The sequence below is a fragment of the Mesoplodon mirus genome (genome assembly GCF_964341445.2).
Source record: "Mesoplodon mirus genome assembly, chromosome: X".
NCBI classification, from domain to species: Eukaryota; Metazoa; Chordata; class Mammalia; order Artiodactyla; family Ziphiidae; genus Mesoplodon; species Mesoplodon mirus.
In genome coordinates this window covers 32,640,320-32,650,045 of record NC_138981.1, presented here as the reverse complement: position 1 = coordinate 32,650,045, position 9,726 = coordinate 32,640,320, and the positions used below count along the sequence as shown (strand labels likewise).

General features: G+C 37.2%; 1 pseudogene across 1 annotated transcript; it reads right to left on the bottom strand.

Moving 5' to 3' along the window:
* Nucleotides 1–2,786: 2,786 nt before the first annotated feature.
* On the bottom strand, nucleotides 2,787–4,481 carry LOC309796904 (SIN3-HDAC complex-associated factor-like; annotated as a pseudogene). The gene has a single exon. The product of its transcript is annotated as an SIN3-HDAC complex-associated factor-like (transcript).
* Nucleotides 4,482–9,726: the final 5,245 nt, after the last annotated feature.

The following is a 9,726-nucleotide window of genomic DNA, read 5'->3' as shown; positions in this document are numbered from 1 at the left end:
TGTGATTGGTCTATTCATATTTTCTATTTCTTCCTGAGTTAGTCTTGGCAGTTTGTGCATTTCTAAGAATTTGTCCATTTCTTCCAGGTTGTCCATTTTATTGGCATAGAGTTGCTTATAGTAATCTCTCATGATCTTTTGTATTTCTGCAGTGTCAGTTGTTACTTCTCCTTTTTCATTTCTAATTCTATTGATTTGAGTCTTCTCCCTTCTTTTCTTGATGAGTCTGGCTAATGGTTTGTCAATTTTGTTTATCTTCTCAAAGAACCAGCTTTTAGTTTGGTTGATCTTTGCTATCATTTCCTTCATTTCTTTTTCATTTATTTCTGATCTGATCTTTATGATTTCTTTCCTTCTGCTAGCTTTGGGGGTTTTTTGTTCATCTTTCTCTAATTGCTTTAGGTGCAGGGTCAGGTTGTTTACTCGAAATGTTTCCTGTTTCTTAAGGTGAGATTGTATTGCTATAAACTTCCCCCTTAGAACTGCTTTTGCTGCGTCCCATAGGTTTTGAGTCGTCGTGTCTCCATTGTCATTTGTTTCTAGGTATTTTTTAATTTCCTCTTTGATTTCTTCAGTGATCACTTCGTTATTGAGTAGTGTATTGTTTAGCCTCCATGTGTTTGTATTTTTTACAGATCTTTTCCTGTAATTGATGTCTAGTCTCATAGCATTGTGGTCGGAAAAGATACTTGATACAATTTCAGTTTTCTTAAGTTTACCAAGGCTTGATTTGTGACCCAAGATATGATCTATCCTGGAGAATGTTCCATGAGCACTTGAGAAAAATGTGTATTCTGTTGTTTTTGGATGGAATGTCCTATAAATATCAACTAAGTCCATCTTGTTTAATGTATCATTTAAAGCTTGTGTTTCCTTATTTATTTTCATTTTGGATGATCTGTCCATTGGTGAAAGTGGGGTGTTAAAGTCCTCTACTATGATTGTGTTACTGTTGATTTCCCCTTTTATGGCTGTTAGTATTTGCCTTATGTATTGAAGTGCTCCTATGTTTGGTGCATAAATATTTACAATTGTTATATCTTCTTCTTGGATCGATCCCTTTATCATTATGTAGTGTCCTTCTTTGTCTCTTCTAATAGTCTTTATTTTAAAGTCTATTTTGTCTGATATAAGAATTGCTACTCCAGCTTTCTTTTGATTTCCATTTGCATGGAATATCTTTTTCCATCCCCTTACTTTCAATCTGTATGTGTCTCTAGGTCTGAAGTGGGTCTCTTGTAGACAGCTTATATATGGGTCTTGTTTTTGTATCCATTCAGCCACTCTGTGTCTTTTGGTGGGAGCATTTAGTCCATTTACATTTAAGGTAATTATTGATATGTATGTTCCTATTCCCATTTCCTTAATTGCTTTGGGTTCGTTATTGTAGATATATTCCTTCTGTTGTGCTTCTTGCCTAGAGGAGTTCCTTTAGCATTTGTTGTAAAGCTGGTTTGGTGGTGCTGAACTCTCTCAGCTTTTGCTTGTCTGTAAAGGTTTTAATTTCTCCATCAAATCTGAATGAGATCCTTGCTGGGTAGAGTAATCTTGGTTGCAGGTTTCTCTCCTTCATCACTTTAATTATGTCCTGCCACTCCCTTCTGGCTTGTAGAGTTTCTGCTGAGAGATCAGCTGTTAACCTGATGGGGATTCCCTTGTGTGTTATTTGTTGTTTTTCCCTTGCTGCTTTTAATATGATTTCTTTGTGTTTAATTTTTGACAGTTTGATTAATATGTGTCTTGGTGTATTTCTCCTTGGATTTATTCTGTATGGGACTCTCTGTGCCTCCTGGACTTGATTAACTCTTTCCTTTCCCATATTGGGGAAGTTTTCAACTATAATCTCTTCAAATATTTTCTCAGTCCCTTTCTTTTTCTCTTCTTCTTCTGGAACCCCTATAATTCGAATGTTGGTGCGTTTAATGTTGTCCCAGAGGTCTCTGAGACTGTCCTCTGTTCTTTTCATTCTTTTTTCTTTATTTTGCTCTGCAGCAGTTATTTCCACTATTTTATCTTCCACCTCACTTATCCGTTCTTCTGCCTCAGTTATTCTGCTATTGATCCCATCTAGAGTATTTTTCATTTCATTTATTGTGTTTTTAATCGATGCTTGATTCATCTTTAGTTCTTCTAGGTCCTTGTTAACTGTTTCTTGCATTTTGTCTATTCTATTTCCAAGATTATGGATCTTGGAAATAGAATCTTGGATCAGCTTTACTATCATTATTCTGAATTCTTTTTCAGGTAGACTGCCTATTACCTCTTCATTTGTTAGGTCTGGTAGGTTTTTATCTTCCTCCTTCACCTGCTGTGTGTTTTTCTGTCTTCTCATTTTGCTTATGTTACTGTGTTTGGGGTCTCCTTTTTGCAGGCTGCAGATTCGTAGTTCCCGTTGTTTTTGGTGTCTGACCCCAGTGGCTAAGGTTGTTTCAGTAGCTTGTGTAGGCTTCCTGGTGGGGGGGACTAATGCCTGTGTTCTGGTGGTTGAGGCTCGATCTTGTCTTTCTGGTGGACAGGTCCACGTCTGGTGGTGTGTTTTGAGGTGCCTATGGCCTTATTATGTTTTTAGGTAGCCTCTCTGCTAATGGGTGGGGTTGTGTTCCTGCCTTGCTAGTTGCTTGGCATAGGGTGACCAGCACTGTAGCTTGCTGGTCGTTGACTGAAGCTGGGTGCTGGTGTTGAGATGGAGATCTCTGGGAGATTTTCGCTGCTTGATATTATGTGGAGCTGGGAGGTCTCTTGTGGACCCGTGTCTTGAAGTTGGCTCTCCCACTTCAGAACCCAAAACCCTAATAGGTTAAAACAAGTCAAACAACCATTCTACACAGATAAAACCTTCACAAAGGTCAACCGAAGTAATCCAGAGCTAAAACTGAATTGTGCAGATTTTCAATGAAGTCACCAGTCATGTAACATAAACAAATTATTTACACACTTGCAAGCCCTCTAAGAAATGTGCCCCAAGAAGTATTAACCTTTGTTTTTTTCATGTGCTATCCTGAAGACTTGCACATTTTATTTTTCAGATAATTTAACGTTTTTAATAGAGTGCATTCTCTACCAAGGGGTAATGCTTTGGTACTATTCATATAGGATTGCCTATCCTAAAGATGTGACATTTCCCCAAGAGGAACTTTGATTATGCTTTAGAAGTTTCATATAAATTAAAAACTTTATCAAATATCAATATGGAGGGAGGTGACACATGATGCAACATATACAGTCAAGTTACCTCTGTATATTTAGAAATTACTCCTTCAAGATATTCGCACTAGAGAGCTTAGTCCGTCCTGCTTAATATTCAGTAGTACAGGTTTGAATCATCAGAACCTTGGCAACACCTTAATATTTCAAAGTTATTAACAACTACCTCTAGGGGCAAGTCTGTGTTTACTGAGTTATGACAAATTTATTATAACGAAGGAAAACAAGTGTAGCCAGCCATCTTAAAAAATGCCCCAACCACTGCTTCTCAATATAGAAAGACTAAAACTACATACGTTTATCATACAACAAATCCCATCTCTGTCCCCTGAAATTCCCCTAATTTCATTCATTAGAAGGGGATTTTTTTTTTTAAAAAAGCCTTAAAGAGCACTTTACAGCAGCATTCAGCTTTCCTATGAAATACTCAGCATCTTAAATATTATGTACACTTTTTTTTCTTTTAGTAAGCTAGATACTGGCTTCAGACTTTGTGGAACTGGAGGGAAAATAACCCACTCAAAACTATTCTAGAAATCAACTTTTGGCAGAATAACAGGTATCCAAGTTAAAAATAGGAAGGTCATTTTGTTGGTGTTTTCCAAAATTTAACTCATTTTTTTGTTCCCCTTCTACATCAACCTCAGTCACCACTCCTGAGTGGAGATGGGCAGAGGCTCTGGCCCCTGCGCCTCCGGCTTCTCAGCAGCTGCTTTCTTATTGCTGCAGCAAGGCTTGAATAGATGTGTGTCGATGAGGACTTCCCCAAAACGGCCTTTATAGATAATGCCACAGCATATTTTCTGTTGTGACGTTTAAATTCCTTCTGCAGTTTACTGATCTGGTTGCTTTTTATCCTGTTTCCAGATAGAGTTTTCACTTTCTTTGGTTTCAGGGTAGTCTTTAGACTGGGTCCTGCCCTTGCATCTACCACATGATTCCAGTTTTTTTTTGATCCTGCTGGCAATTTCTTCCATCTTTTCACAAGCAGGACACAGGCATTACACATGTCTCCTGAACGAGTCTCATGTAACCCAAAACAGCTCTGGAAGTCCTTTTCATAGCGTTTACTGTCAGTGAATCGAGAACTGGAGGATTTAGCTCTGCAAATACAGCAGCCCTCTATACTTCGGTACATCTTTGGCTTGTGAAAACCAAACATCTTTTCTTCTGGGCAATAGTCTGCCAAAAGCAGACGTTCCACGCGCAATAACGTTCCCTAGGTGCGGAGTGCACGCCAAGCCAAGCCCACCTCCCAATCGCTCCCTCCTCCTCAACTGCCTTGTCTAGAAAGATTCGCGATCTTTATTTTTAAACAATGCAAACATTCAGCAAGGAAAAGGAAATATTTTTTTTGAAAAGGAAAAAAAATAGATACAAAGAAACTCTAGCTAATTACCATTGAATATTTTGTGCATATAATTAGACAAAAGATGAGAAATATAACCATTTCACTTATAAAAATTGGCCCTTACCATTTCACATGTCTTTTGGAAACCCAACACAGCTCTAATCTGCCTTCTCCTAAAAGTTCCTAATTTGGACAATTTAACAAAATATATTACATCCAAAAACAAAGCACCAGCATCTATTTTTTCTTCTCCATCTAAAGGATTTTTCTAGAACTATCAGCTTGCTCAGTTGCAAGCTGATCATGTCATGTATTTAAGCTCATGCACCTCTCTCCATATAACTCTCAATCAATGAGGGATTAGAATAAATAAATAAATGACCCCAACCACCTCAGCTGCTCCAGCCACCCTAGCTACCAGTGAGGCAATCCCACTGCTCTATATGGTAACTTAGAGGGATCCCTTTTTGGGGGACCCAGTTGCTCTCAGCAAAAGCTACTCATTACCATACTCCCTTCTGATTTTGTCCCATTTTTGGCTCTATCTTCCTGACTCATTTTGTTTCCTTAGATCACCTCTCAAATAAATTACTCAGATCTTTGTCTCAGCCTTTGCTTTTGAAAGAGCCCTAACTAGCAAAATGTTTACTCAACTTAGAGAGACAATGTAATAATATGTATGATGCTTTCATGGTAGAAAAGAAGGACGCAAGATCTTATTTGTAGTGAAACTTCAATCACCATTACCAATTCTTTGACTCCTATATATGCCCTTTTCTCTTTGACTTGCTGTGCAAGAGGGATGCCTTGCTTATCTGTGAAGTTTGATCCAGTGCTTCAAAACCTCTGTGATATACTCCCCTGTAGTAATGCTGGACTCATGCTGAAAACATTAAACATTTCTATTTCTTAAAGGGAAGTCGTTGTAGCAAGTTTTCCCAAAGATTAATAGTTCACAGCCCTGAGAGATTTGTGTAATACTAAAAGAGCTTGCATTGCCAAATAAAGAGAACAGTCCAAACCTATTAGGGGATGCACATTAGAAAGCTCTAAATGACATTTATAACCACATACCTGAGCCTGGATTTACATGTGTTATCAAATTACTTCATGATTTGACATTTAGCCGTTTCTAAAAAAAAACAATCATTTTACCAGGTAAATACATCTTGATAAATGGAAAGTTAAATTTATCTAAAATCTTTTCAGTCTTCTCACTACGCAGAAGGCCTTCCAAAATGAATCAAATCAGTGGTCAGCGGTCACGTTCTGTGGAATACAGGGCTCCATCTCCTAACAACCAAGTGAAATGAAACAAGAGAATCTCTTGCCACTGCCATATTTTCTGTCCTTCCTCTTCATTTCCACTTTCTAGTCATTTATATATATATATTTATGTCTGTGCAACTTGCACAAGAATTTCCTTGTGAATATCAAAAATACTCTGCTCTTTACAGCAAGATCTCTAAGATCTAACTTATCAGACAGCTGATCCCATTCTCCCTGACACTCTAGTCTATTGCATTAAAGGAAATATACATCTGACAGATCTTGCTTGTCAGATATTGCAACACCTTGAATGTTGCTCTTCTACCAGATACTTGAGACTATCACATGAAGAGTGAAGTGATGTGGTACAAACGCTGTTAGTGACAAATCTCTTTTCCATTGAATATTATCCTCTGCATTTCCTACACTGCAATCAATTATTTCTGGCCCATTGACAGTTTCAAACTACCTTGGTTTTGATCATCTTGCTAATCAGTTACCCCAAGAAAGTTTTATCACAATATGAGGGTCTCTACTACTGGATGCCTCTAACATGTTTAATGCTAACCTTTTTGCTCCACTTCTCTGAAGGAAATATAGACGTATTCTGAAAAATGTCTCCTCCCAATAACATTTTGGTGGTGAATATCTCTTTGATTCTCATACTCCAAATAGATAGAATGTATTTTTACAGTGCACAGTATTTCCAGCCAGTGTTTATATATGATTTTTATTCTACAATTAAATGAATTTGAAAAAAATCATAAAGTCTTGAATTAGAGTCCCACCTCAATTGACACAACCTCAGAATCATGGGGAAACACTTTCAAATGCATACCAAGTGTCAACAAGGGCAAGAGTTTTTCTGTTTTGTCTGATATCTCTTGATCACCAGTGCCTAGCCTAAAATATGTGTTCAGAAATGTTTTCAAATTAATTTAAAATTGGTTAATGGGCTTGAAAATCCTTCATGTCCTATTCACCCTGAAAAAGTTGATTTCTTCCAATATTTCTTATAAATTAGATTGATACTTCTCACATTTCAACCTAAATCCTCCCTTCATTCTAAAATGGCACAGCCCATATTACTGCTGCATCATAGCTTTCAAATTAATCTGTGAATTAGCTTGCTGGTATATACATGGTATAATGGCCAGTAACAGCATTGTAATATTCAAAAGAAAAGCATAACTGAAAGAAAGAGTCCAGAAAGGGCACTGAAAATTTTATGAATGTGGTTCCTACAGTCAAGCACTTTAGTCAGTACCATAACGTAGCTGCTAGATGCCATGGTTTTTGGTCTCTGGGGCTTTCTTGGAATTTTCTCAGCAATCTTTGTGAATCCCAGTATTCTATTTTATGAACATTGCTCTTAATCTCTGACATACCAGAAGAGAGATTAAATAATGAAGACAGATGATTAAAATAAACACTATGTAATTTGAAACTGTGTTTCACACTTTATCTACTACCATGTTTGATGAAGTATGTTGTAATGTGAATATGCTGTGTTTACCCACAGGATGCCCTAGAACCCAGTGCAAAGTCAGTGTTATGTCCCGTGGTTCATTTTGTAGAACATTATTGGACCATCTCACTTCATCCCAGTATTGACTTTTATCCCCATTTCAATTTCTAAATCTCCCCCAATTTAACCATCATAGTTTGATTTCTGCTACTTGCTTGTTGTTAGCCCCTTTGGCTGATGGCTGGTTCAGCTTTTCTTGTTTTGGTTCTCAATGCTCTCTTGCTCTTAGTGCCTGAATCTTCCTCATTCCAGCCAGTGATCCTGGCAATTGCTACACTAAGACAAGCACAAGTCCCCAGAGGAGAGGGAAACCCCCCCCACACACACACACAATGTAATTACCTCAACTTTTTTCTTTACCTACAAAATTCTTTTTCAAACAAAATATTATGCATAATTTGATTCCTAAAAAATAGTAAATTCAGTGGTAATCTCTGTCAGTTTAGGTTCTCCCAGAAGCAGGCACTAAGAACTAGAGGTGCAAGAGATTTATTGGAGGAAATGCCTGTGAAGGAAGAAGTAGCAAGGAAGCAAGAGTAGGAATGGAGAGACATAGACCATGAATCATGTCTGACACCAGTGAAGGGAGAGAGGAAAGGAAAGAAGATTAGGTAAGAAGGACCGAGACTATATTTCAGATCTTCATATTGCTCACTAAAGGAGTCATGTACTGGGCAAGAATGGGCATGCTCTAGTACTGTGGTTGTGCTGTCATTCACTAGAAGCAGTCCTGGGGAGAGCTTTCCCTCAGTGTAAACGTTGTGGTGAATCCCAAAGGTGTGGCATCTGGAGACCTTCAGCTAACTTCACTCCTTGTAGCTGCCACATATTTTAATATTGAACCATTTATTTATTGAATATTTTGGAAGCATATAAAACGTGGTTCTAGGCAATAGGGAAACAGCAATGAAGAAAACAGATAAAATCTGATATCCTTAACCTCCTGATGCTTACACTATGGTGAGGTGAATAAATACTAAACAAATGAAGAAGTACATTAACAGTATGGCAGATGATGACAAGCAATATGAAAAAAAAACATGAAGCAGGTTAGTGGGAATGGAGATATAGTTTACTATTTTCCATAGGATATTGAGGAAAACCCTTTTTGATAAAGTTACATGTGATCAGAGACATAAAAAGATCTATGGAGCCATTTATAGAAATATCTGAAGGAAGATCATTCCTGAGAGAGGGAACAACAATTGCACAGGCCCTGAGACAACAATATGCAGAGTAAATTGGAGGAGCCATAAGGCGACTCCTGTACCTGGGGCCTGGTGACTGACTGAAGAAAAAATTAATGTGAGATAAGGTCACAGAGGTGGAGGAAGGTGGGAATGCAGATCATGTAGAGCTTTGCAAGTCATGGTAGGGACTCTGGATTTTGCCGTGAGTGAGATGAGAAGACATTGAAAGATTTTGTGCAGAAAAATGGTCTGATCACAGTATGGTTTAAAAAGATTGGTGTAGGGGAGAATAGATTGTGAGAAGGCAAGGTTAGAAAAGGAATGACAGTTTAGATGGCTATTAAATTAATCCAGAAGGTATAAGATGGATAATTTTTCTACCTGCTGTGGTAGCATTGACAGGCATAAGAATTGGATGGGTTTTTTATTTTTAATTTTTTGAAAGTAAAACCAGAAGAGTTAGATATACGATATGAGTTGTCAGGGAAGGAGAACAGTCAAGAATATTTCCCATATTTGGCTTGAGCAACTGGTAGCGTAGAAATTCATATTCTCTGAGCTGGGGAAGACTGTAGGAGGAATAGGTTTTAGTCTTTAAAATCAAGAGTTATGTTTTTGATATGTTAAGTTGAAATGTTTACTTTATCACTTCAGTGAATAATATTGCTTTCATATATAGAGAAAAAATGAAAGCAGTATGACTATTCTCATAAAGACAGTAATTTTAAATGGATATCTTTAGTATTTTAGTATGATATCAGCATTATCATTACATTTATTTTTGTATTTTTTAGTTATACGTAATTAAGAAATTCCTTAATCTCACAAATATGTAGGTTTGCTTTCATTTACACAAATTTGAAGATGGAGCTTTACAGAGGCCTAAACAAACAACAAAAAAGGGAATGGTGTCATTGCAACAAAAAGACTAAAATATCTAGGAATAAACCTACCTAAGGAGACAAAAGACCTGTATGCAGAAAATTATAAGACACAGATGAAAGAAATTAAAGATGATACAAATAGATGGAGAGATATACCATGTTCTTGGATTGGAAGAATCAACATTGTGAAAATGACTCTACTACCCAAAGCAATCTACAGATTCAATGCAATCCCTATCAAACTACCACTGGCATTTTTCACAGAACTAGAACAAAAAATGTCACAATTTGTATGGAAAC